Source organism: Eptatretus burgeri, chromosome 10 (genome assembly GCF_056783735.1).
Source record: "Eptatretus burgeri isolate ZD-2024b chromosome 10, Ebu_testis_v1, whole genome shotgun sequence".
In the NCBI taxonomy this organism is placed as follows: Eukaryota; Metazoa; Chordata; class Myxini; order Myxiniformes; family Myxinidae; genus Eptatretus; species Eptatretus burgeri.
In genome coordinates, this window is record NC_140970.1 from 28,291,378 (window position 1) to 28,319,301 (window position 27,924).

General features: G+C 46.3%; 1 protein-coding gene across 2 annotated transcripts in view; it reads left to right on the forward strand.

Moving 5' to 3' along the window:
* LOC147018171 (uncharacterized) overlaps positions 1 to 27,924 on the forward strand; it is a 44,855-nt gene that overhangs the window by 10,038 nt on the left and 6,893 nt on the right. The gene's annotated exons all lie outside the window — the stretch shown is intronic.

Sequence of the window (27,924 nt, forward strand, 5' to 3'; positions counted from 1 at the left end):
ATCAGGCCATTGGAAAAAAGGAAGGATTTGATGACAACTGCAATGATAGATTCCATGGCTTGGCTTGTAATTGGAAATGGGCTCATAGGCCTGTAATTAAGAGGAGCAGTTGTTGCACCATGTTTGTGTATTGCAGTGATGTTGGCTAACTTACAGGCAGACAAACTGATTCAAAGACAATTATCAAATGAATAAAGCAGAAAGGGGATGAGCAAGAGCAGAAGAGCAGGTTTTTAGGATACATTCACTGATGCCACCTGGACCTGTTGCAGAATTGGAGTCAAGATTTGCCAGAAACCTCTCCACTTTCTCAAGTGGGAAAGGCACAGTATCCAAGAGTAGTTGGGTATGAGAGGGTAGGGTAGGGCCTTGGGTCCATAAAATTTGGAAGCAAACATAGAGAATCAGCTGTGGTGCCATTTGAGATGAGGGAAGGGATTGAGAGTACACACCAGAGACATACTTGACAAGGTGCCACTAGATCTTTGATGAAGGAGACAGGTTTGAGAGTTCAGTCTTGAGGTTGGACAGATGTTGTTTTCTGGCTTTCCTAATAATAGACACACTTGTTCTGGGCTTTGTGAAATGATCTAGGTTGTTATCGGTAGGATTTGCCTTCCAGGAAGAGAAGGTAAACTGCCTCACTAGAAGATTCTGAATAATGGGAGAGGAAGGGTATGCTAACTGCAGACAAGATGATACAAATCTATACGTCAGGGAAAGCAAGCTTGTGTGGAAGGATTCCCAGGCAGGATTAATATCAGGAGAGGTGGAAATGAAGGACCTGTCTCAACATGAGAGGGCAGCTTGCAGTCCCTGCCAGTCAGGTTGAGTGAGCTGCCAGACTCTACAGTGCTGAAGCAGCTCTCTGCCAATTTCCAGAGATGGTAAATCTCACAAGCACATGATCAGATGAACCTATTTTAGTGGAGGAAGAACAGGAGACATCCATAGGAAAATTCGTTATTACCAAGTCCAAAAGGGAGGATGGCCACTGGGAGAAATGCAGGTTGGAAAGTTGACCGATTTGGTGAGGTCCAGGGAGTCACAGAGGTCCTTGCTGCAATACCATGGCTGGTTGAAGAGATACAATTGGCATGGAGACAACAGGTGAAACTAGAATGGCACTCAGTAGAGCACATACCTCTGCCAGGCTAAACAGTTTATGTTATGGATCCCAATGATAGGCCGGATCTGGATTCAGAACTGAACCAAAATCTAATAGGCTTGTTATTATCACTGAACCAATGCATCCACCAAGTTTTGTCATCAGCTGTGTACAATTTTTTTGAGATATCGTGCAATATATCGTCTTTGGCCCCATCTCTCAATGATGAAGAATCACTTGAAAATTAATAAATTATCGCATCCGAATCTGGATTTTTAACAAAATCAAATTGTTTCTTCCTTGTCACACACCCAATATGTCCACCAAGTTTCACATCCAAATCCATCCACAACTTTTTGACATATCCCGTTCACAAACAGACAGACAAACAAAGACGGGAGAAAACATAACCTCCATCCACCTTTGGTGGCGGACGTAACGAGCACAAAAAACTACACAGGAGATAGCACTCAAAACAAGAACAATCGACACAAACAGAGAACACAATTGATGGCAGCAAAGACAAATCCGGAACGATTACTTAGCAGATCAATTATAAGACCATGCATATTACTACATCAACGATATGTGGGTAGACTGGCAGAAGGCGCTATGGGCAAAGGCGCAAATGAAGAATTGTGGTGACCAAATACTTTTGTCAATTTCAACTTATTTTTTAGAGAAAATTGTGAGTTATTTGAAAAAAGTTCAAGGATGCCAATATTTTTGGCCACGACTGTAGGTGAAGGGAATTTTCCAGAGAGTTACAGAGATCATTAATGAAGATCAGGAATAGGACTGGGTCCAGAACACTGCAGGGAGAGAAGATGAAAGGATTCCTTTGAGACCCACATGGCCACGAGAGTAGAGAAAATCAGTAAAGCTGTGTGTGGAGTTGAGCTTGGATAACTTAGGCAGAGTTTGGAGAGTAAGGCAGGATGCCAGTATGCATCGACAGCTCGAGATATGTCCAGAAAGACAACCCTGATCTCATGTCTGATGTTGAGGGCCTCCATCCATTGTTGGATGAGTAGAAGCAGTATGTCCAAAGCAGCATGTCCACCTGATCTGAAACCAAATTGATAATCTGATATGAGGTTGTTGGAGAAAAGGAAGGATTTCATATCAACTGCGATGGATTCCATGACCTAGCTGATGATTGGAAGCAAGCTGATTGGTCTGTAGTTAAGGGGATCCGTTTTTGCAACTTTTTACCTCTGCCACTGAAGGTTAAGGAGGTTATGTTTTCACCTCTCTGTCTATCTGTGTGCAGGATATCTCAAAAAGTTGTGGACGGATCCAGATGAAATTTGAGTGCGTGACAAGGATGAACCGATTAGATTTTGGTGAAGATCCAGATCTGCATCCGACTGCTAGAATTTTTAAGTGGTTCTTCACCATTGAGAAATAAGGCTAAACTAATATATAGCACGATATCTCGAAAAGTTGTGGACAGATTCGGATGAAACTTGGTTGACAGGGTTGGGTGTGTGACCATGAGTCGATTCAATTTTGGTGAAGATCTGAATCCAGATCTGGATACGGTATTTGTTTAATTTTTGTAAGTGATTCTTCACCATTGACAGATAGGGCCAAAAACGATATATAGCATGATATTTCAAAAATGTATTGGGGCTGATGTGTTCTCGTGGATCGTGCCAGTTATCAGTTATGTTGGTGGATTTCTATGCAGGTGGAAGATGACCAAGTGCAGAGAGAGGACATACAAGAGCAGTAGAGTAGGTTTTTAGGACTCGTGAGCAGATGCTGTCTGGTCCGGTAGCAGAATCAGAGTTGATGATTGTCAGAAACTTGCCCACCTACTGATATGCAAAAGATAGTTTACAAGCAGTTGGGTGGGAATGGGAAGTTGGGTATTGAGATGGAATGGAAATGGTATTGAGTTGGGTATATACAGTTGGGCGGGTATTGAGAGTGAGGGGTTTGGGACACATTATTTGGAAGCAAACACAAAACTGAGGCATTTAGCCTTCTTACAAGCAGCCGTGGACCTTTTGAAGTGAGGGAAGGAATTGTGGGGGAGCAGACACCAGCGATTGACATAACGAGGTACCGATAGGTTTTAGAGGAGGGAGACAGGTTTTAGAGTTCAGCCTAAAGGTTGGCCAGATGTTGTTTTCTGGCTTTCCTCAGAGTGGATACACACTTGTTCTGGGCTTTGTGGAATGATCTGAGGTTGCCTTTGGTCAGATTTTCCTTCCAAAAAGAGTAGGCTCGATATTTGAAGGCAACCTACTCACCACAAGATTCTGTGTACCAGGCACGAAAGGTGAGGTATGATAATTGCAGACGAGATGGTATAAATACAGTGCCTATCGAGAATGTCCACACTTCCTTTCAAATTCTTCACCCTTTGTTGCCTTATTGCCTGGAATTAAATTGCATTAAATCAGACTTTTCCTACCTTTATTTACACATTGTAACCCACAACTTCCAAGGAAAAATCAAAATCTACACATTTCAGAATATTAATTAAAAATACAAAACTAGAATATTTTGGTTGGATAAGTGTCCACCCCCCTGAGTTAATACTTTGTGGAAGCACCTTTGACAGCTATTACAGCTGTGAGTCTATTGGGATGGGGCCCACCAACTTTGCACACCTTTATTAGGCAATATTTTCCCATTCTTCTGCACAAAACTGTTCAAGCTCAGTCAAGTTACGTGGGGAGCGTTTATGGACAGCAATCTTCAAGTCGTGCTACAGATTTTCGATTGGATTTAGGTTGGGGCCCTGACTGGGCCACTCAAGGACATTTATCTTTTTGTTCCTAAGCCACTCCAGTGTAGCTTTGGTTGTGTGCTTTGGGTTGTTGTCATACTGAAAGATGAACTTACATCCTAATTTCAGCTTTCTTGCAGAGGGCAGCAGGTTTTCCTCTGAGATTTTTTGTTTTGCTCCCTTCTATTTTTCTGCACCATTTTCCCTTCTATCCTGACAAGTGCCCCAGTCACTGCTGATGAGAAACATCCCCATAACATGATGCTGCCACAACCATGCTTCACAGTAGGGATGGTGTTCTTTTGGGTGGTGTGCTGTGTTGGGTTTGCGCCAAACATAACGTTTTTCATTTAAGCCAAAAAGTTCCATCTTGGTTTCGTCAGACCACAAAACTTTTTGCCACAGGACTTCAGAATCTCTGGAGTGCTTTTTTTTTTTGCATAACTCAAATGGGACTCAAGATGGGCTTTTTCGAGTAATGGCTTCCTTCTTGCCACTCACGCGTACAAGCTAAACGATATTGTTGGCACATGCACACAGTGACCAGTCTTTGCCATAAAGGTTTTTAGCTCTTTCAAAGTTGCCAATGGCCTCTTGGTGGCCTCTCTGATCAGTCTCCTCATTGCTTGGTCATCCAATTTCAAAGCACAGCCTGATCTGGGCAGCATCTTGGTAGTACCATATGTCTTACACTTCTTAATGATTGTCTTGACTGTGCTCCAAGGGATATTCAAGGCCTTTGAAATATTTTTAAACCCATCCCCTGATCTGTGCCTTTCCACAACTTTATCCCAAAGGTCTTTTGAAAGCTTCTTGGTGCTCATGGTTGAGACTTTGCTGTGAAATGCACTACCCAGTTGAGGAAACTGCAGGAACAGCTGATTTTATTCTGAATCAGAATCAATACAATTTAACACAGGTGGAGGCCAATTAACTTGCTGTGTGATTTTGAAGGTGATTGGTTACATCTGAGCTAACTTACAATTGCTATCATCAGGTGGGTCCAAGATACAGTATTCAAGTTTTGTATTTTAAATTAATTTTCTGAAAATTGTAGAATTTGTTTTTCACTTGGAAGTTGTGGGTTACGATGTGTAAATAAAGGTGGAAAAAGTCTGATTTAATGTAATTTAATTCCAGGCTACAAGGCAACAAAAGGTGAAAATTTTGAAAGGGGATGTCGACTTTCTATAGGCACGGTGTGTACGTACATAAGGGAAAGCAAGGTTGTGTGGAAGGATTTCAAAGCAGTGTTGATATCCAGAGAGGTGGAAATGAAGGACCAGTCTTGACATGAGAGGACAGCCTGCAGTCCCTGCCAGTCAGCTTCAGCAAACTGCCAGACTCTATGGCACTCTGAATATAGCCAGAGAGATGATGACCCTCACAAGCACATGAACAGATGAATCTATTGGGGCAGAGGGGGAACAAGAGACTCATAGATCACATTTGAAGGAAAATTCGTTACTACTACTTCCAGCAGGGAGAACGAACCATTGAGAGAAATCAGGGTTGTGAAAGCTCACTGATTGGGTGAAGCCCATATTTTCACATCACGCTTGATTTTGTGCCTTACTGCTTACAGGCAAGCACCCGAGACAATAAAAAAGTCAAAGTAATTGTTGAAGAAGATTGTTGAGGAACTGGTGTCCCTTTAAGTTGACTGAGCTACACTATAGGTTCCAACTCAATGTCAAAATTAACACGAAAAAGGCAAATAAAATTTATTTTCCAATAGAAACTTGTCATTTTATTTTTTACCCTCCCAACAGATAGCCACTGTGGCTAGTAGATGCTCAGAGTGCACCATAGAACATCTAAAATCCCAAAGCTGACCCCAGACACCACATGCTTACAGTATCTTGGAGAGTATGCAGCCATTCCCTTGATTTCTCTGCCCCCCCCCCCACCTTTCAAAAAATCCTGGATCCACCCTGCGACATATATGATAACAATGCTTTACTCTAGAATATGGTCATCAGGAGTCGTAAATTTACTACAAAGTGCATGCTAACAATGTATTACAAAGTATATGCTATCAATGTACTACAATGTATATATGCTAACGATGCACTACAATCAAACGGAAGCCAAGATGGAGCCCAAATAAGTAAAGAACAAAGATGGAGTCATCAGGGGCAACCAAGATAGGATTCAGGTTTCAGCCGCTACTCCACAACCCTCAAACCCATGCAGGCGCAGCCAAGTGAGCGTTACAGAAAAACTTCTGCAATAATTCACTTCTCCTTAAAGAGATAGATAATGAAAGAGAAATCGAGAGTAAAAGAGATGAAAGAAGAAAAAACAAGCATTACAATGAATAGAGAGAATAGTGAAAAAATTAGAAAGACGTATGAAAGGAACAAAGGTATTTGCAAACAATGCACCACAAGGTATATGCTAACAACGTACAACAAGGTAGCGGGTGGAAGGATGTATGTGGGACAGTCACGAGTGGGTGATGAGGAGGGATGAGGATGATGGGCAAGACAATGAGGAGACTGGCAGGATGACAAACAGACACAGGGTGACAAAAACAGGCAGAGGCAGGACGACCTCCTTCACGAGCTCTTCTCAGAGACCCCAATTCTCCTCCGTTCTCTTTTTCCTCAGACGCGTTCTCCACCGAGCTCCACGAACTTCCCAGACGCACCCTATCGCCCGTTGAGCTCCTCACTCTTCTCCCCGGGGGCGGGCAACGCTCCGCCCCTCCAAGGTGCTCCACAGCTCCACCCCTCAGGAGGTGACAAAACGCTCCTCCCCTCATTCTCGAGGTGATCCAAGTTCCGCACCTCGGGTGGTGTTCATAGCTACACCCTCTCTTCCTCTCTTGCCAAGTCTCCCAGCACCCCTGGTAGAGGTTTACATTGAGGTTATATGCACAATTTCCTTTACCATAATCCCTCATTAATTATCACCCCCTGTATGGTGCACCTTCAAAGAAGACAATCCTAAGGCTGACGTGTCCCTACTTCTTACATCAAAATGGGCTAACTATTTGTACACAGACCATGCTACTCTATACATTCCTATCTGCTCTATGGTAATATCCAACACCCCACCCTCCCACAAATGCAACACAACTACCCACCGCCCCTTCCCCCCTCCCCCTCAGAACCGCAGCTCCTGCAAGGTTCAATGCAGGAGCGGCAGCTCCAGCCTTAACACTTACAGACTCATGAATTATCCTCAACAAAATAGATCAGGAGGGGCTGTGGGAAGCGAGCTGTAGTCAACTTCCCTATCCTCATTACTGTACTACCCCCTGAGTTGCAAGGAAAATTTTCTAATGTACAATTGCCATGTGCAAATTCTTCTTTTGTCCCCTTGTTCCAATGTCCTGAAGCGGGGAGAGAATGGCTGGCAAAAACACAAACAGACCTTCCTTAATGACAATTTACCTTCACCAATCAAACCCCCATCTACTTGACCATGCCCACCAGTGGATGTCACCTGCTCTAGCTGTCATCTGAGCCCAAATACATAATTTCAAAACTACCATACCTATCCAATTTCATGGGATACCTGCCCTTCACAGCACTTATCAAGTTGCATTAGACCAAGTGGAATATTTCCACATTCAACTACAAGAACAACAACCATCACATTCCCTGCAAGGCCATTGCTAAATCTTTATCCAATACAGGTGTGCCCCTCAACACGGCAGCGGGGAGGTCCTGCACAAACAAGATTGTGGGGGTGCTTCAGGCCGTAGTGCCCGCAGTCCAGGCGTAGTCGCCAACCTCACGACTTATTTGCCCCTCCCCTTCAACTTTACAGTCCCCATCAGCCAAACAACGCCTTAGCTTTACGTCCCACCAGGAAGGGTCTAAACTTCGACTCAGGCACTCCTGGTCTCTCCCTGGGTCGCCAAACCCGTTGGTCACCTAAACCAGACCCTCTGCCGGCAGCCACACCCCCCTAATTCCAGACATCACCGGCTGCCACGGGCGAGTTACCTTGAGAGGGGTCGCAGTCACCACTCCTCCAGAGCATCATCCATACATGCGGACGCGCGCGCGTGCACGCACACACACACACACACACACACACACACACACACACACACACACACACACACACACACACACACACACACACACACACACACACACACCCCAAATGTCACTACCTCCCCCACTGCCATACAATTCTCCACCACCTGCAATACACGCTATCGTGGACCTAATCTGCCATGGCCTGCATACACACTAATCAACAACACACAATTCTTAATTTACAACACACATTTTAACCCTTTCCACCCAATGCACATGCTTGGCTCTCATGGCCACTCTTGCCTGTCACCCATACCAATTCCCCAACTCACCTGCACACTCCCAATAGCAAAGCATGGTGAGTCGTGACAATGGGGAAAGGTAAATTTCACACAAATTGTCACCAAAGGGGAGCCCATTCAATACGAGCAGCACCTGCTGCAGCCATCCTTCCCATGAAACCAATGCCAATTAATAACCAGGGCTCTCTTTCCAAATTGAGAGCCCATAAATCATGGTGGACCATCTGTGGACGGGGATGTGGGTCTCTCTCAATCACTCCATGGTATTCCACAGATTCTCCAGTGATGTCCGGTGGGCTCTACTCATACCCAGTTCGTGCAGATCGACTGGCGTCCAGGTCACCACATGCTGGCTGTCCCAGAGCCTCATGGAGAGGCTGCCAGGCCGTATGCCTGGGTGGTCACCTCATCAGGCCCTTGCTGATCCTCATCGGTGCCTCCACCAAAGCATGGCCTGCAACATCTTCCACTAGTGGTCCTCACAGTACACCATACCAGGCATACAGGATAGACCACCTCGGACCCCCAGAGATTTCAACCCCCTCTTGGGTCGAGACACTCGTTCGGACGGTGCCCCGATGGACAAGGGACACCACACTCCACCAGACTCTCCGTGGGGCCCGGGTCGTACCACATGTGGTGGATCTCAAGAATTCAACTGATCTCAAGAATTTAATTCTTAGACAAAGCACATCGAAAGAGAATCTTTAATTTCACGTACGTGGAGGGGAGAACACTAATGGCAAAGCATTCAATGATCTCTGCTAACAAGAAGCCTGAAGCAATCCTTCTTGTACTCATTTGACATCCAAAAAAATGGGAGGGTGAGACATTTGGCAATTCAACTACGGGAAGAGCTGATAAGCACAAGGCGAAAGTTTGCAGTGTTAACAACCAGGTCAGCCTTGAAGAAAGGATGATAAGCATGTGGAGGAAAGGCAGAGAGAGTGAGAGAGGGAAACATGAGGTCATCACTTTGAACATGCATTCTCAAAACATCCAATCTGTTTCTATGCAATGAGCAAGACCTTTTCCATAGTAAGATTCTGTGTTCAATTATAATTAAGAATAAATGAATATAATTATTTTTCTTCCACACACACCTGTGGTCAGACCCCACATCCAAATTCTGCCAGTGCAGCACCCCAGCTGCCTGACCCAACTGAATCTCCAAGAGGAGCAAACACTTAACTCCACCTGGTCCGAATCTTGCAGCCTGGGGACTAACTCCCACCAAGACTGCTACAAAATGAATTGTCATTTAAAGTTTTAATTCCTGGCTTCGTGTTCCCAAACACAGCTGCATATAACTCCATTTTAGGGCTTTTCTACCCTCTCCTGCAGCCAGGTCAGATGAGATCCGATATGTCAGGTTAGGTCAGATGAGATCTGTGACTTGCTAAAGGTACCATGTAAACCTGTACTAACCTGTTCCATGGTCGGGTTGTCGGCGACTGAACTGTTTCCCCCACCAAGTTTCTTGGTGAGGAGGGTGTATGATATGGACACCCAGCAGGATGTAGAACAAAACCTGTCAAAGGGCAGAGGAGCTCCTTGTGAGCCAACGGCCATCCAGATCTCGTGCCCAACTGTGTCTGCGGACGTCCTGCAGTTGGGTTACTTTTTTATTAGGAGGTTGGTGGCAGGATTTCCACTCCGGCCACCGTAAAACACTTCATCCCGCAAAACATTCTAAAGGCATTAATAAAAAATCTGAAAACCCACTCCGTGGGAGTACCTCCTGTGCAGCTGCCCTTCGCAGGGCAGCTCACCGGATGATGGGATTGGGGCAAAGCCTTCGGGACCCCCAACCTTTAATGATAAGAGGGAAACCATGGGGTAACCTTCCCGGGTCAGATTGCGGGAGTGTGTGTCGGGGTGGTGCTGAGGTGTCGTCCAGCAGACTACGGTCTCCTTGGGTTAACCTGAGGCGGTCCCTTCGGGTGGGTACCTGGAATGTCCTATCCCTAAGAGAGGATGATTACCTGTCACTGTTATCATCTGAGCTCAAGCGTTTGGACATCGGTATTGCAGCACTCTCTGGGGTTCAGAGACCGGATTGCGGTGAGATTATGGTGCGTGGTTACACCTACTATTGGTCTGGTCGCTCTGATGGTTACCATGCCCAAGGAGCTGCTGTAGCTGTGTCCAAAAAGCTGACTCCAATGATAATTATGGTAACACCGGTCAATGAGTGTATTATGAGACTAATGATTCATCACTCCTTGGGTGTCATTTCCCTGGTCTCTGTATATGCTCCGACTGAGGGCAGTAATCTCACCATAAAGGACGCATTCTATGCCACGCTCGAGTCTGTGGTTGATCAGTGTCCCAGGCGAGATACTCTTCTCATCTTGGAGGATTTCAATGCATCGACTGGAACTGATAGTGATGGTTATGAGACATGGGTCTGGAACTGTAAACCAGAATAGCACCAAGTTCCTTGACTTTGCAAGAAGTCATGGATTTAGGGTGGCTGGTTCATGGTTTCAGCACTCACAAGCTCATCGATGGACTTGGTATTCCAACGCTGGCGGTGTGGCAAAAGAGATTGACCATATGTTCGTTGATGGTAGCTGGAGGTTTATCCAGAACTGCAGGGTCTACCGGAGTGCTCAGTTCCTCAATACCGACCACAGGCTTGTGGTAGCAACTCTGAAGTTACAGCTTAAATCTGGGAGAATGGTACCATCTCAGCCTAGGTTGGATGTTGGCGAGGTCAAGTATGAGAGGGCAGCTGAAGAGTTTGCGAACAGGCTGAGTGGGGATTTGGGAGGTCTGATACTTTGGGGAATCCTGAAGAGTTGTGGAGTGTTTTCAAGACCACCATCCTTGATGTTGCCGGTGGAAGTCTTGGAACTCACCGTAGGGCGAAGAATAATTTTGTCTCTCGAAGGACATTTGATACCATTGAGCAGAGTCACAGGGTCAGGCTTAATAGCAGAGCTGAGCTATTCAGGGAGCTGAAGCGTAAAACTATACGTGCACCAAGGGTGGACAAGGAGGCCTATGTGCGAGGAATCTGTGAGGGGGTAGAGCATCACCTGTGGTCAAGTGATTCTCGTCCTGCTTACAGGGGAATTCACGCATTGCGTTCCTCCAAGCCCGTCCCTCGGTGTACTGCAGTTAGAGCAGAGGGTGGTGGGCTCTTGACAGAGGAGTCTGAAGTGAAGGCCCGCTGGGCCGGTTACTTTGAGTGGCTGCACCAGTCTGATCCACCAGCTGTCGAGTTGGATGTCAGGGGTGTTACAATCCCTATTGCTGACCCTCCAATCAACTGTAGTTCACCATCGTTTGTGGAAACATAGGCTGTGGTGAACCGGTTGAAATGGGGTGACGCTCCTGGGATCTGTGGCATCCATGCTGAACCTCAAGGCTGGTGGAAATGCTGTACTCGTGTCGTTGCATGCAGTTCTATGCTCTGCCTGGAATGCTCTGGTGCATGCTCCCATACCTGACCTGACCTGACATGCAGCTGCTGCTGGCCTTGAGCATCCCACTCTTCCCACTTTCCTCCATTGCCATGAGTTGCCAGCTGCTCACGACTCGCAGCTCCGATCTCTGCATTCGCAACACAAAAACATTTGCATTCCAATTGGGGCCCCAACTGACAGGCTACTTTGGACCTCCACATAGTAGCCTCTTTCTCAACGTTCTGCCATTCAACTTCTTCCTTACACGCTTCCCTGTGGTCCCCAAAACACACCCCGCGTGCCATGGAGCGACAATCCTGGGCACCGAGTCGACCCCCGATAGGGTCCACCCCGAACACCCCGGGAACTGACACGACTCTCGCCAGCACCAGCTCACACACGACGGATGCAGCCTCGCTCTCCAGCGTGAACCTGTCGCTGTTATCCATATTTGGATATGAACCTGTCGCTGTCGCTGTTATCCCACACACCAGCGGTCCGGCCTCACTCCCACCATGAGCAAGCTCGCCCATCGCAAGCACAGACTCCTGGCTCGGGTTGGGCTGCCTGCAAGTACTTGTTGCCGGCAACAGATCGTACCCCATCGGTCCCCGGCGTGCCATAAAAACCCGGGTCCAACCACGCACCCTAAAGCACCACACTGCAAACCACGGAGGTTCCCTCGCACACCATAGAGCCTAACCCCTCTAACATGCTCGTCACATAGATGGTCTCTTTCTACTGGAGCAAAGCGACATTCACACCAGCGCAATGCTCCTCCAGGCCATTCGTTGCCAACAATTGACAAATTGTCTCTCCATTTTCCTCTCCAATCCATCCATCCATCCATCCCCTCTCAGAGTTCATTCTTTATTTCTTCAATTTTATTTTAAATCCTCACCCCCAAATCACTTTTCATCTCAATCATTTCATTCCTCATTCCCTCAACATTTTTATCCATTCATTCACCCATTTGTTCATAATTTTTATTCATATCTCCCCTCATTTTTATTACATTCATTTTCTAATATAGCCTGGATGGACATGGCATCCGCTTCCTGGCTCGATGGCTCAGGAATGGGGGAAGATTCATACCCATGCGCTTCAATAGCCCCCGTCGACTCGCTTCCTTCATCCTCGCTGCTTCCTTGTAACGCCGTGTCTTGCAAATCCGCATTTGTGCATGTGCATGTGCATGTGCATGGCAATGAAATTCAAAAATAAAATTGTATCTTAAATTTGCAGCACAATCCCATCCATTGACACCATACTCTGCACAGAGCATCAGTGCTGCCAAAGCACTGGGCTACTGGGCTACTGGGCACAATCCTGGATGGGTCTCCACTCCAACACAGGATACTCAAACGGCCCAATCATCACAGCAAGCAGTTACTCATTTTGCCAACTTTAGAAGGATGACAGGCTGAGTCAACCCCACCTGGTATTAATTAAGCAAACAAACAGGATTTGAACTCAGGACAGTTGGGATTCCAAGCCCACCACCTTTTAACCATTAAGCCAACATCAAGTATGTATGCTCTCCTGACACCAATTAACTATAAATATGGAAATCCTCGGGTTCTCCACTCCTGATAAACTAATGTTGAGCTCGTTGTGGTGGGAAGTTAAATCTCGTGATGTACCGAACAGTTTTAACTCCTGTGGAGACGCTCCAAATTATGGCAGATTGGCGCACATGAGGACTGAGGAGAGACACGAGGACTGAGGAGAGACACGAGGACTGAGGAGAGACACGAGGACTGAGGAGAGACACGAGGACTGAGGAGAGACACGAGGACTGAGGAGAGACACGAGGACTGAGGAGAGACACGAGGACTGAGGAGAGACACGAGGACTGAGGAGAGACACGAGGACTGAGGAGAGACACGAGGACTGAGGAGAGACACGAGGACTGAGGAGAGACACGAGGACTGAGGAGAGACACGAGGACTGAGGAGAGACACGAGGACTGAGGAGAGACACGAGGACTGAGGAGAGACACGAGGACTGAGGAGAGACACGAGGACTGAGGAGAGACACGAGGACTGAGGAGAGACACGAGGACTGAGGAGAGACACGAGGACTGAGGAGAGACACGAGGACTGAGGAGAGACACGAGGACTGAGGAGAGACACGAGGACTGAGGAGAGACACGAGGACTGAGGAGAGACACGAGGACTGAGGAGAGACACGAGGACTGAGGAGAGACACGAGGACTGAGGCGAGACACGAGGACTGAGGAGAGACACGAGAACCTTAGCTCTTGTAAAACCAACGGATTTGTTTCCCGTCACACAAACAAAAAGAACCAGTGGATCGTGATCGTGAGGAGACGACAGCAGGTTGGGAGGCAGGCAATGCAATTGATATATAATTATACAAATGAGAAGAGAAATCTAAAGAAACTCAGGCACTTCACACCAGATTCAATGTTCAATCACAGGAGGGAAAGGGTCAAAACCGGGGGACTCAGCTCTGGTGGTAGCGTATGGAAGGATGGGCACAGGGCAGCCATGAGCAGGCGATGAGGGGATGAAGAGGACGATGGACAAGACGACGAAAACAGACAGAGGCAGCAGGCAGGACGGCCTCCTCCACGAGCTCTTCTCAGAGACCCCAACTCTCCTCTGTTCTCTTTTTCCTCGGATACATTCTCCACCGAGCTCGATGAACCTCCCAGACGCGCCCTTCCGCCTGAATAGCTCCTCACTCTTCTCCCCAGCAACGCTCCGCCCCTCCAAGGCGATCCATAGCTCCGCCCCTTATGAGGTGACAAAACGCTCCTCTCCTCGCCCTGAGGGGATCCAAGCTCCGCCCATCGAGCGGCGATCCAAGCTCCGCCCCCTCTCTCCCTCTTGCCAAGTCTCCCGCCGCACCCGGTTGAGGTTTACCTCGTGATCGTGGTTATCGGCACAAGTTCCTTCAGTCCTACAAGGTATATATGGTAACGATGCTTTATTCTGCACTCTCCACCTTTTCCGGTAACGTGGCAGCAGCAATTTTTATCGCTAAGACAGCACTTTCTTGATCCTTATCTTATACTTTGACTTTGCTTCTTACGTACTACAAGGTATTACGTACGACCTTCGGTGGCGGAGGTTTTTTTTTTCCACCCGTCTTGTTGGATTCGCTATATATGAGATATCCCTTATTGTCGGGTTTTCCGGGTGTGTGTGTGTGTGTGTGTGTGTGTGTGTGTGTGTGTGTGTGTGTGTGTGTGTGTGTGTGTGTGTGTGTGTGTGTGTGTGTGTGTGTGTGTGTGTGTGTGTGTCTGCAACGCGAGGGTCCACAGCACGAACCAGCGAAGTGATTTTGATGAAACTTTGCCAACAGGTGGAATATATACTGGGAATGTGCGCGTTTGAATTTCGTTGCCAAGCAACCACCCGTTGCTGTGCAGTGGCTGAAAAACCGCGTACAGTATTTTCAATACTTGTCCTTCAGTTTTGAATGTAGAGAAACAAGACTTCGGAATTAAACACTTCGAGATATTTAGAAAATTTTACTCGAGCCGATTTTTGATTGAAGTTTTATTTTTCAAATGGTAGTCCTTCAAAAATCGGGTGTCTATTTACCGTCATTTAAAGGTGTGTATACAGTGTTTGTAAGGAACTACACTGTCGTTCCACCTTCGATCTCTCCTCGATCCAAACGTTATTGACCAAAGTGAAAAGGATCCAAAATAAATGGAATCACTGGCATTTCTGTCTTTGTGGATTTCTAATAATATAATATGTTTATTTATTTACCGAAAACGATCCACGATCCACACACCACCTTCAATTATTTATTTATTTATTTACTGAAAACGATTCCACGACCCACACACCACCTTCAATTATTTATTTATTTACCGAAAACGAATCCTCACCCACACTCCGCCTCCAATTATTTATTTATTTTCCATAAACTATTCCACGACCCACACACCACCTCCAATTATTAATTATTTAAAGTGGGAGTGGCGTAGGAAAGTGGGCGTGGCTTATGAAAAATATTGGGTGGCTCAGGAGGTGTCAAACAAGAGCATTGAGAGAAGTTTATCGGGTTTTCCGTGTGCGTGCGTGCGTGCGTGCGTGCGTGCGTGCGTGTAACGCGAGGCTCCAAAGCACAAACCAGCAAACCGATTATTTTTCAAATGGGAGTCCTTCAAAAATAGGGTGTCTATTTACCGTCATTTTTATGAGGAGTGCCAGTTGGCAAAATACGCAATAGGAAATATCTTGCCAGGCAGAGGAACAATCGTATATGAACCAATACGTCTTGGCAATGAATCTTCGGCGGTGGATAGGTCAGAATGAAAAGCATCATATCCAGCGCTTCGATCCCAGCGAATCCCTTGTCGCCTACAGGCTTGTCTGTTCATTTGTTTGTTTCTGTGCAGGATATCTCAAAAATTGTGGGCAGATTCGGATGAAATTTGGTGGACAGGTTGAGTGTGTGACAAGGACAAACTGATTAGTTTTGATAAAGATCCAAATCTGGGTCTGAATACGAAAAATTTTTAAAGTCATTCTTCACCATTGAGTGACATGTATGTATATATATATATATATATATATATATATATATATATATATATATATATATATATATATATATATATATATATATATATATATATACACACACACACACACATGTTTCTCAAAAAATTGTGGATGGATTCGGATGAAATTTGGTGGACAGGTTGAGTGTGTGACAAGGACAAACTGATTAGTTTTGATAAAGATCCAAATCTGGGTCTGAATACTAAAACTTTTAAAGTCATTCTTCACCATTGAGTGATATATATATATATATATATATATATATATATATATATATATATATATATATATATATATATGTTTCTCAAAAAGTTGTGCATGGATTCGGAAGAAACTTGGTGTACAGGTTGTGTGTGTGACAAGGACAAATTGATTCGATTTGGTGAAGATCTGGATCCGAGAGTTTTTATGCCTCCGCACCAAAGGTGCCGGAGGCATTATGTTTCCAGGTTGTCCGTCCGTCCGTCCGGATTTTCGTTTACGCGATTACTCAAGAAGCAAATTGTAGAATTTCGTCAAACTTGGTAAAAATGTAAAGTGAGACAGGGCAATTAAGTGATTAGATTTTGGGCCAGATGTGATAAAGGTCAACCTCTGAAATTTTACTGTTTACGCCCTAACTCAAGAAATATTGGACAGAATTTCATCAAACTTGGTACTAAGGTAAAGTTAGACAGGGCAATTAACTGATTAGATTTTGGGCCAGATATGATAAAGGTCAAGGGTCAAATATGTCAATACTCAAGTGTTTGTGCGGAAGAGCGGAAGCATACCCGTCAACTGCGTGCAGTCGAATTACTCTCGTTTAATTTTTAAAGTGATTCTTCACCATTGAGAGATGGGGCCAAAAATGATATATAGCATGATATTTCAAAAATGTATTGGGCCGAATATGTTCTACTCATCTACTGAATCAGGAATTGCGTGACCCTTCTATGGAGTGCCCTTCTAGTTCTGTGTGGTGTATGTACTTTAAATGTTTTATTTTTTTTTGAATGATTATTCAGTGTAATGTAAATGAGATGACCTTTTATCACTTCATTTTTAAGACGGTGCACTGGAAGCCTGTCCATCATAAGCGTCCACAGAAGAAGGGCACTCAATATTGACTTGGTGGTTGTTGTTGACTGCTTTGTTCAGTGGCTACTATAATACAAAAATCTGTCTGCTGTAAGCTCGTAAGTTGATGGTTTTATTTTTGGTTCTATTTGTTGTTTTTTCTCGATTTTAGTTTTCATTGTAAACATGATTAGTGGTAAGCAACAACAACCGTGCTTCCCCAATGATTCGGGTCACTCACCTGCACTTGTTTTTTTTTCACTTTTTTCATATATATATATATATATATATATATATATATATATATATATATATATATATATATATATATATATATATATATATATATATATATATATATATATATATATATTGTGACGTTCACGGGACTTGAACAGTCCCGCTAACGTAGAATGAGCCGAAACGATGGAGGCGGTTTATCCTTTACAACCCAAAGATGGCGGTTCTAATCGCTCTACCGCAAACGGGACGAGGAAGGTGGCACGAGTCGCTTTTCACTGAGTTAATGATGTTTATATTATTTCTCTAACCAGAAATAATAAGACTCGGCAAGAGGAGGGATCCGGGGTGTTCGACGGGATGGTGGTGTGGGTTCGGGCGTGGGGAAAACACAAACAATTCCGATGGATATACAAATCTCAAACCCTCTAAAGGCGCCAGGTACACACACACACACACACACACACACACACACACACACACACACACACACACACACACACACACACACACACACAAAACGTAGCTGGTCCTGGTGGTCAGGCTGGCCCGTGGTGTGGACGCAACAGTTCCTGGATTGGCGTCGGACGAGCTGGCGTCGCGCTCGTCAGGGGCAGGAGACACCGTGGTGCTGTCGACCTCCTGGTGTCGGCCCAAGTCCGCTCACAGCCGCCAAGGAACCAGTTCTGGCGCCAAGTTGCGAGCAGGAGAGGGAGGCAGGTCCGCCCGCCGTTCGACCCCGTGCTCCGTGCCAGCAGAACCCCAGAGCCAACCGAGGTGAGGCACGAGGCACAGCAAGGCCACGAGACACGATGAAACCAGGATCGAATCAGCGCAACAACACAGCACGCTCCCAGCACAACAGCCTCCACCAGAACGGTTTTTCTGTACTGATCTTCTTCCTCCTCCTTTTTCCCCGAACAGAGCCTTTTTATCCTCGAGTTCTCGTCACTTCCAATCGAGCTGTTTTATTGGCGCTCCGCCGTCGCCTTCCGCCAATCGTGATCACGGGGCGGAGCCATCCGCAGCACTGTCCTGTGACGTCACGGCAAGCCTCCAGGGAATACTAAAAGGGGTTTACACAGACACACTTACCCTATCCCGTGTCCCTATCTAATTACGTGACAATTATCATTTCCCCCTTGAAGAAATGGACATTTACTAGACAACTTATCACCACTGAATTGCTACTTATTACATCGAGATCCTGGTACACTCGAACAGCATGGCATACCTAATTAAACATCCTAATTACCCTTTGAGTGCATACCCCCCCTCAAACTTAACAATATATATATATATATATATATATATATATATATATATATATATATATATATATATATATATATATATATATATATATATATACATATATATATATATATATATGTTGTTCGTCTTTCGGCTGCTCCCCTTAGGGGTCGCCACAGCGGATCATCCGTTATGATCCGCATACTGATTTGGCATAGGTTTTACGCTGGATACCCTTCCTGACGCAACCCTGGTCGCCTCTTACGACACAGGGATAAGGATTGGGTTTCGCCATGATTCCGGGCTGCCCTACACCCTCTCATTGCGTGGCCCAGTGCAGAGCTCCCATCCTCAAGCGATCCTCAAACCCAAGCCTCCGGGTAGCCGGATTACAGGTGCACGCCACTACACCCGGATATATATATATATATATATATATATATATATATATATATATATATATATATATATATATATATATATATATATATATATATATATATATATATATATATATATATATATATATATATATATATATATATATATTTATATATATATATTTCATTTACGGACGCTTTCAGATGGTTCTGTGATTTTTTCCTGGTGCATCTGCTTCGATGTCCGTCGGTATGCAAAATTACCGTGCTTCCTCATTGTCTCGAGTCGCTCACCAGGTCAGGTCAGGTATGGGAGCATGATGCGCGTGGTTAGCCCATTGGCCTCCTCCATTCACTCGGCTCCCTCACTGAGAATTTGGTGAACAGGATCGGTGTCAGGAAAACGAGCCACATATCAATACAGCCGCAGCTGACGCTCATGGACTATCCATCCATCCATCCATCCATTGGGACCATACTCTGTGCAAAACGTTGGTGCTGCTTAAGCAGTCTCCTTGGCTATTGGGCACAACCCTGGACAGGTCGCCACTCCGACACAAGATACCAGCAAACTGGCAGTCATTTTTCCGACCTGAGAAGGATGACAGGCAGAGTCAAACCCACCTGGAATTAATTCAACAGCTGAGTGGGATTTGAAGTTAGGATCCTACAATCCCAAGCCCACCACCCTAACCATTAAGGCCAACACCAGGTATTCACGGACTATGCAGGTAACAAATCTCATTTGAGTCTCTCTCAGCAACCACTCGTTGGACACGAAGTCTGAGCAGCGATAGCCAAGGATTCTCCGAAGAGACCTGGTACCAAAGGAATTAAGTGTCCATCTCAGATGCCTGGTCAGAGTCCAAGTCTCACATCCGTAGAGCAAGAGTGGAAGCACCAAGGACCTGAAGATTCGGACTTTCGTCCTCCTGCACAGGTACTGACAGCGCCACACCCCATGATCCAGTGAATCCATGACTCCCCAGGCCCAACCCAGATGTCTGTTAACCTCTGGCTCACAGCCAACGGAGACATGAATATCACTACCAAGGTAAGTGAATCTCTCCGTGACCTCAACATCCTCACCACAAACAGGTACAGACAAGATGGCAGCATCCAAAATGTCATTGAAAGCCTGGATCTTAGTTTTGACCCAGGAAAGCCGTAATCCCAGTGGCTTTGATTCCTCATTCAACACCTCGACGGCCCCCAAAAGAATATTCAGTCTCTGCAAAGATGACTGCATCATCTGCGAAATCAATGTCAGAGATCTCGACATTCCAAACGATGCACCGCAGCTTGATCTCTCTGACATCCTCCTGAGAATCGAGTCCATGCAAGTGCTGGAAAGTATGGGGGCCAGTACACACCCCTGACGAACTCCAGGAACAACTGGAAATATGTCAGAGATTACATCACCACATCTCACAGCACTCTCAGAACCAGAGTATAGTTCAGACATCAGATTGATCAGTTTTGGTGGCTCCCCACGAAGACCAAGAATCCACCAGAGGGCATCCCAATTCACTGCATCGAATGCTTTACAGAGATCAACATAGGCTGCAAGCAGCCACTGCCGAAACTCTCATCTGCGTTCGATGAGGACCCGAAGAGCAAGGATACGGTCAATCGTTGACCTCTTTGGTTTAAAGCCTGACTGCTCTGGGCGCTGGTGCTTAAGCAGATTTTTTTTTTTTTTTTTGTATACCTTGGTCGAGGCTCGTATGAGAGCTAACACACAACTCACAGCAAGGAGGCATGAGACAAGAGGGGCGGGAGTGGAAGGGACAAAACAGTGGGGAACAGACACATTAGGTGAACTGTGGAAGGGAGAGGGATGGGGATGGGACGGGGAACATGGCGAAGAGAAGATGGACATTTCAGGGACTTTCAGGAAGGAAAGCAGGAGAAATGAAGGAAGTGGGCTTGGGTGGATTATCGGGGGTAGAAAAGATCGAGGATTTGGATGGGGGAAGATAAGAGGTGGTGGTGTACAGCTGTTTTGAAAGCCTGGAGGGAAGAATGGGAAAGAATAGAGTGAGGAAGTTTATTCCAAAGGCGGGAAAAAAGAGGAATGAAAGAGTGAAGATGAGCAGTGATTCGTGATTTTGGTAGTTTTACCAGAAGGGGGTTGTTGGCGGACCTTGAGCGCCCTGTGGAAATGTGGTGGGGACAAATCGCAGAGAGAGCAGGGGGTGCAAGGCTGGAGAGGAGTCGGTAGAAGACAGAAAGACCACCGACCAACCTGCGGTGATTGAGTGAGAGGCCCAAAGACTCAGCTTCATTGCGGGAGATGCCGATGATCTTAAATGCCCTGGTTTCGACAGCGTGAAGCCGAGAAAGGTGGGAGGCAGGAGCACCAGCCCAGAGGGGAGAGCAGTACTCCATCAGGCTACGGACAAAAGCTTTGTAAGTGGTCAGGAGCTCAAGAGGGCCGAGGAAGGACTGAGCACGACGGAGGATTCCCAGTCGGCGACTGGCTTTTGAGGTGAGGTTGGAAATGTGACTTTCCCAGGAAAGGTCATGGCAGATAGTGAGACCTAGAAGCTTGAAAGAAAAGACTTCTTCAAGAGGATTGTTGAGAAAGTGGATGGGGGGGTTTTGTAAACGGTCCTTTCGAAGAGACATAGTGAGAGTGTGAGATTTGTCTGGATTGAAAGACATGTTCCATGTGTTGGACCAGTTTGTGATTTTATCCAGATCTGCAGTGAGTGAAGAAGCTGCTGCTTGCCGGTCTGAGGGATGACAGATGGTACGGCAGAGGGTGGAGTCATCGGCAAAGAGAAATAGAGGATTTTCCAGAGAGTCCGAGAGATCATTGATGAAAACCAGAAAAAGAACAGGGTCCAGAACGCTACCTTGAGGAACTCCAGCCTGCACAGGAAGAGGGGATGAAAGAACTCCATTTAGGGCCACACGTTGACTGCGACAGGAGAGGAAGTCTGCGAGCCATGAGTGGAGATGGCCTTGAATACCATGGGAAGAGAGTTTGGTGAGTAGGGCAGGGTGCCAGACTGCGTCAAAAGCACGTGATATGTCCAGGGATACGGCTCGGATTTCCTGTCTGGCATTGAGGACCTCCATCCATTGATGGGAGAGCAGAAGCAGCATATCCAGGGTAGAGTGACCTGGTCTGAAACCAAATTGATGATTGGAAATCAAGCCATTGGAGAAGAGGAAGGATTTCATATCTGAGGCGATGATGGATTCCATCACCTTGCTGATGATTGGGAGAAGGCTGATTGGTCTGTAGTTATAGGGATCTGTTTTTGCACCTTTTTTATGCAGGGCAGTGAGGTTAGCAGATTTCCAAGCAGATGGCAGATGACCTTGGGCAAATGAGAGGGTGAATAGAACAGAGAGAGGGTGAGCAAGAGCAGAAGAGCAGGCTTTGAGGACACGTGGGCTGATGCCGTCTGGACTGGTTGCAGAATCTGACTCGAGGTTTGAAAGCAAGCTCTCCACCTTGTCAGGAGAAAAGGATACAGAGTCCAGGGACAGTTGGGTGCGACTGGGTAAAGTGGGTAGAGATAGTGATGGGTTTAGGACACAAGATTTAGCTGCAAACACCGAGTTTAGACATTCAGCTTTTTCACGTGTGGAATCAGCAGTGCGGCCATTTGAGGTAAGGGAGGGGATGGAGGGGGAACATAAACCAGAAACAGATTTGATTAAACGCCACTAGGATTTGGAGGAGGGAGAGAGGTTTGAGAGTTCAGACTTGAGATGAGAAAGATGTTGTTTTCTGGCTCTCCTGAAGGTAGATACACACTTGTTCCGAGCTTTGTGGAAAGAACTGAGATTGCCCTCAGTTGGGTTTGCTTTCCATGAGGCAAAGGCAAGTTGTTTCAGGACAACTGCCTCGCCACAAGCTTCAGTAAACCAAGGGCGGGAGGAAGGGTAAGACAACTGAACACGAGAGGGGATAAATCTGTGCATGAGGGAGAGCAAGTTTCTTTGAAAGAATTCCCAGGATGAGTTGATGTTTGAGAAAGTAGTGATAGGAGACCAGTCTGTAAGTTTGATGGCTGCTCGGAGACCCTGCCAGTCGGCTTGAGTGAAATGCCAGACTCGACGGCGGTGAGGTGGTTCTCTGATAACAGCCAGAGAGATGTCCACTTTGACAAGGACGTGGTCAGAAGAACCAATTGGAGCGAAGGAAGAGCAGCAATATTGTCAGGGAAATTTGTCAAAATCAGATCCAGAAGAGATGGAGCACCATTGGTTGAGATCCGGGTCGGGAAGTTGACCGATTGAGTCAGTCCCAATGAGTCGCAGAAAGCTTTTGCTGAGGTGCCATGGCAGGTGAGAGAGGTACCCACACCGAGCCAACTGGCGTGATGACAATTGAAGTCACCACATAAGAGGAAGAGAGAGTTTGGATGAGAAGATAGAAGATGGTCCATGTTTTCGGATAGTGAGGTGTAGATGGAGTCATCACTGTTCGGTGGACGGTACAGTACACATATAAACATGAGGTGGGAGTGGAGGGGAAGCCGAAGCCAGAGGTATTCCTGCGGGTGTGGGGGAGTGAGAGCAGTGCATGGAGAGTGAGGAATAGAGTCTTTGATGAAGAGAGCAACACCTCCACCAGGACGAGGCTCAGGTCTGTCATACCGTAAGAGGGAGTAACCGGGGAGAGATACTTGGGAGTCAGACACGTCTTGGGAGAGGAAAGTTTGTGTTAGGCAGATTATGTCTGGTTTGTCAGTGGCAACCTGTATGGAAAGATCTGAAAGGTTTGAGCGAAGGCCCCGGATATTTGAGGTCCACACTTTTAATGAAGAGGAAGGGGAGGAGGCTTTGGGTGCAGGAGGTGGAGGGGGAGGGGGAGGGTAGGACAAGGGACGAGGGGGGCAGGTAAGGAGGGTTGCTGAAGGAGTGTGGGGTATTGCAGAACAGCGAGGGGAGGGGGCCGAATGAGGAGGAGAAAAGGCTCTGTGGTGCTGGGGGAGAGGGGGGACAAGAGACAAGGAAGAAGGCAGTTGAGACTTTGAGGAGATGGAGTGAAGAGATAGAGGTGAGAGGGCAGTGGAGGGAGGCAGGTTGGTGGATGAGAGGGGGGGCAACTTTGAGAAGGAAGAGTGAGGGGGGGATTTTTGAGAGAGGTGAGAGGGAGGCTTGGAGGGAGAAGAGTGGGATGGTTGCTTTGAGAGTGAGAGTGAGGGGTGAGGGGGGTGAGTTGGCACTGAAGTTGGAAAAAAAGAATGGTTGATGGAAAGCGAGCATCCATGGCAAACTGTGGTTTTTAAAAGTTTTAGGTCAGAGATGCGATTTAACACAATTCTTGATGGATGCAATGAAGGCGAATTCAGAGAATGGAGAGAAGTGCTGTAATAGTTGGATTTTTTAGGCAAGGAATGAAGGAGAGGTCGAAATGAGAGCAGTCTGTTAAAATAGCAGAAGAGTAGTGCATTGTGAAACAGTAAAGAGTACCACATGTGTGAGAGAGGAAGATAAAGCATTATAAGATCGTTTTTGTAGTTAAAAATAATGTATGAAAGAGTTCAACAGATTAGGTCATGGAAGTGTAAAAAAAAAAAAAAATCGAGGAAGAAGACGAGGAGGAGGTTAAGAGGAAGAAGAAGAAGCAGAATCGGGAGAAGGTGAGCGTGTTGTTGTTGGGTATATATGTATATATATATTTTTTTTGTTGTTAATAATATATGAGAGAGTTCAACAGATTAGGTCATGGAAGTTTAAAAAAAAAAAAAAATCGAGGAAGAAGACGAGGAGGAAGTTAAGAGGAAGAAGAAGAATCGGGAGAAGGTGAGCGTGTTGTTGTTGTTGTAGTAGGGTTTTTTTTTTTTTTTTTTTTTTTGAGATAAGAAAGAGATTAGTTGGGAGAATGGGGGATGTTTGGAAAGTGGGGAGGATCAAAATTGAAGGTAATGGGGAGGATAGAAATTGAAGGTAATGGGGAGAAAAAAAAACAAAAAACGATCGAACACCGAGTGGAACCGGTAGGCCTCAAGCCTAGGCCTAGGCCTCAAGCACAGGTAAGAACGTCGACAAAAATACTCACAAAATAGCACCATTTTTGAAACAAAACCGAACTAGCAACACACAGTAACATGTAGGTGAGAAAATTAAACAGTTAAAACGGGACAAATAACAACCGGAAACTAAGCTTTGAGAACGTCAGCAGGGAGCCCCAAAGGAGACCTCTCGCTGCTCTAAAACCGGAACCGGAAGATGGTGGCGAACCCTTTCAATAATTATCCGAGCAACGACCTTGCCCAGCACTGAGAGCAGCGTCACCCCTTGGTAGTTGTTGCAGTCCTGGCAACCACCCTTCCCTTTCCAGAGAGGGACCACAAGGCCCCTATTCAAGTCAGTTGGGATGATGCCTGTGCTCCAGGCAGAGCACAGAACTGCATGCAACGACATGAGTACAGCATTTCCACCAGCCTTGAGAAGTTCAGCATGGATGCCACAGATCCCAGGAGCTTTACCCCCATTTAAACCGGTTCACCGCAGCCTGTGTTTCCACAAACGAAAGTGGATCACAGTGATTGGAGGGTCAGCAATAGGGATAGAAACACCCCTGACATCTAATTCAAAGGCTGGTGGGTCAGCCTGGTACAGCCGCTCAAAGTGACCAGCCCAGTGTGCCTTCACTTCGGACTCCTCTGTGAAGAGGCCACCACCCTCCCCTCTAACTGCAGTACACCGAGGGATGGGCTTGGAGGAATGCAATGCATGAATTCCGCTGTAAGCAGGACGAGAATCACTTGACCACAGGTAATGCTCTACCCCCCTCGCACATAGGCCTCCTTGTCCACCATCAGCGTAAGTAGTTTTATGCCTCAACTTCCTGAACAGCTCAGCTCTGCCATTAAGCTTGGCCCTGTGACTGGTCAATGGTACCCAGTGTCCCTTGAGAGACAAAATTCTTCATCGCCTGATGGTGAGTACCAAGATATCCACCGGCAACATCAAAGATGGTGGTCTTAAAGGCACTCCACAACTCTTCAGGATTCCACAATGCACCCAAACCCCCAAATCCCCACTCGGCCTGTTTGCAAGCTCCTCAGCTACCCTCTCATCCTTGAGCTTGCCAACATCCAACCTCGGCTGGGTTGGTACCATTCTCCCGGATTTCAGCTGCAACTTCAGAGTTGTTACAACAAGCCTGTGATCGGTATTGAGGAACTGAGTACTCCGATCGACCTTGCAGTTCTGGATCATCCTCCAGCAACCATCAACGAGCACATGGTCAATATTCTTTGCCGCATCACCAGCGTTGGAATACCAAGTCCAGCGATGAGCGTGTGGGCGCTGAAACCATGAACCAGCCACCCCAAGTCCATGACTTCTTGCAAAGTCAAGGAACTTATTGCTATTCTGGTTCACAGTTCCAGACCCATGGGGACCAACACATGTCTCATAACCATCCCTCTCAGTGCCAGTCGATGCATTGATATCCCCCAAGATTAGAAGAGTATCTCACCTGGTGCACTGATCAACTACATACTTGAGTGTGGCATATAATGTATCCTTCACAGTGAGATTACTCATCTCAGTCGGAGTATAGACAGAGACCAGGGAAACGAACCCAGGGAGTGACGAATACTTGGTCTCATAATATGCTCGTTGAGCGGTGTTACCTCAATTATCATTGGATTCAGCTTATTGGACACAGATACAGCAACTCTTTGGGCATGTTAACCATCAGAGCGACTAGACCAATAGTAGGTGTAACCACCTGCCATGATCTCTCCACTATCTAGTCTGCGAACCTCAGAAAGTGCTGCAATACCCATGTTGAAACCCTTGAGCTCCGATGATAACAGAGACAGGTGATCATCCTCTCTTAGGGATAGGACATTCCAGGCACCCTCCCCAAGCAACCCGCCTCAGGTTAACCCAAGGAGACCGCCGTCTGGTGGATGACACCGCAGTACCTCTCCACCACACACCACCGCAATCTGACCCAGGAAGTTTATGCCATGCTTTTCCTCCTAACATCAAGGAATGGGGGTCCTGTAGGCTTTGCCCCAATCCCGTCATTCGGTGAGCTGCGCTGCGAAGGGCAGCAGCACAAGAGTGGGTTTTCAGTTTTTGTTGGGTCGCCAAAAGAGGTGACCCTTATTGTCAGTAATTCTGTCTGTTTGTTTGGATGTTATGTTTGTTCGTTTGTCATCAGCATAATTGGTAGTAAACGTGGGCGGATTTTGACCAAACTCAGGTGGTAGGTACATCTTATGACCTAGTGCTTTGGAAATTGTGATGGTTACTAGGGACGCTTTGGTTCCCTAGCAACAACCGAAAAACCTTCAAAATCAGTACCGTTCACGCGAAATCAATTCCGAAAGCCATTATCCCACGTAGGGTTATGAAATTTGGCACGAATGATCTACAGGTGATGCTCTATCAAATATATTCCGGTTTTTGTGATATATGGAATACTTTACCCGCAGCGCCCCCTACAATTAGGGTATTTGCGAAAATTGAAGGCCCCCGCGCGACCAGGTGAGTGCATCTTCAGAGAATGAAACTTTGCAGGTTCATGGTACTCAATGAGTACTACAACTTTGCCTCAGGACATATTGACCGATTTCGCTTAGGTCAGGGGTCAAAGGTCAATTAGTGCAAAAATCGATAATATGCGAGAGCTGGAGGTGCCCTCGCGCCAAATGCTACTCCTCCTAGGGTTATGGTCGGATGGTCATGAAAATTCACACTAATCGTCTGGAATAAATTGTGCACAAACGATCAAGCCGGATTTTCGATTTAGATCTTTGTTCACCCACAGCACCCCCTCGAACTTTGGGGATTTCCGATTTCAAACCGCATTTTCGGTACTTTTCATTCAAATGGATACCGAGTAGTTATCAGTAGATGGAACTCGATGAGATTTGATATGCGTAA